The sequence below is a fragment of the Triticum aestivum genome, unplaced genomic scaffold, assembly GCF_018294505.1.
Source record: "Triticum aestivum cultivar Chinese Spring unplaced genomic scaffold, IWGSC CS RefSeq v2.1 scaffold142750, whole genome shotgun sequence".
Lineage (NCBI taxonomy): Eukaryota > Viridiplantae > Streptophyta > Magnoliopsida > Poales > Poaceae > Triticum > Triticum aestivum.
The window spans coordinates 1-955 of NW_025298132.1; the positions used below are offsets into that span (position 1 = coordinate 1).

The 955-nt window shown below is 49.0% G+C and overlaps 1 non-coding gene across 1 annotated transcript; it reads right to left on the bottom strand.

Moving 5' to 3' along the window:
• Window positions 1-407: 407 nt before the first annotated feature.
• On the bottom strand, window positions 408-526 carry LOC123179150 (5S ribosomal RNA). Its single transcript, XR_006490141.1, has one exon. It is a non-coding gene; the product is annotated as a 5S ribosomal RNA (ribosomal RNA).
• Window positions 527-955: the final 429 nt, after the last annotated feature.

The window sequence follows — 955 nt, forward strand, 5'->3', positions numbered from 1 at the left end:
TGATGGGATCCGGTGCTTTAGTGCTGGTATGATCGCATCCGACATGTTTCCCCGTCTTCGTCCCTTATGCTTGCCACTCCCAGGTCCGCTCCAAAGACGATTCTACATTCTCACTACCATTACAACCGTTCCCTAACAATGGATAATGTCCTATACTACTTACTCTCCCGCTCAATCACGGAGACGAGTTTTCCACGGTTTCCACCCCTCCCTCCATACCGCAGCAACACGAGTTTTTTCCACCCCTTTCAGAACGCGCTCTTCGCGCCACAAAGCCGCCCCAAGACGCGCGAGCAATGAGCATCGAGCTTAAACATATCGCAAACGTCAAACATAATATAACGGGATTAATATATATTGCGCACGTGCGACATGTTTGTCACAAGGCGCAAAAAATAATTATAAAAGGAATGCAACACGAGGACTTCCCAGGAGGTCACCCATCCTAGTACTACTCTCGCCCAACCACGCTTAACTTCGGAGTTCTGATGGGATCCGGTGCTTTAGGGCTGGTATGATCGCATCCGACATGTTTCCCCGTCTTCGTCCCTTATGCTTGCCACTCCCAGGTCCGCTCCAAAGACGATTCTACATTCTCACTACCATTACAACCGTTCCCTAACAATGGATAATGTCCTATACTACTTACTCTCCCGCTCAATCACGGAGACGAGTTTTCCACGATTTCCACCCCTCCCTCCATACCGCAGCAACACGAGTTTTTTCCACCCCTTTCAGAACGCGCTCTTCGCGCCACAAAGCCGCCCCAAGACGCGCGAGCAATGAGCATCGAGCTTAAACATATCGCAAACGTCAAACATAATATAACGGGATTAATATATATCGCGCACGTGCGACATGTTTGTCACAAGGCGCAAAAAATAATTATAAAAGGAATGCAACACAAGGACTTCCCAGGAGGTCACCCATCCTAGTACTACTCTCGCCCAAGCAC